Genomic DNA, 331 nt, shown 5'->3' on the forward strand with positions numbered 1-331 from the left:
TCGTACAAATGTACAAAAATAACGTGATAAGTACGAGAATTCTCGTACGTGTGGCAACACTGGCCGCCGGCAGCCGTCAGACCCCCTGGCGAAAGTCAGAAGCGCTGTGATTGGTCGTTAGTTGTCGACGGCTGCCGTCACCGGTCGCTATCGTTTACGTATACACCTGCGGGACGTCGGCGGGGGCGTTGCTGCAAACATCAGCGCCAACTGGTGGCAACAGACATCCGCGAACTAGACGAGTTTTCGTCGATCGAGTGGGCAAGATTATTCTGAATAGAGTAGAGAACATTCTGTATAATATACTTTCAATAATGAAGATTAGAGATAA

Source organism: Acyrthosiphon pisum, chromosome X (assembly GCF_005508785.2).
Source record: "Acyrthosiphon pisum isolate AL4f chromosome X, pea_aphid_22Mar2018_4r6ur, whole genome shotgun sequence".
NCBI classification, from domain to species: Eukaryota; Metazoa; Arthropoda; class Insecta; order Hemiptera; family Aphididae; genus Acyrthosiphon; species Acyrthosiphon pisum.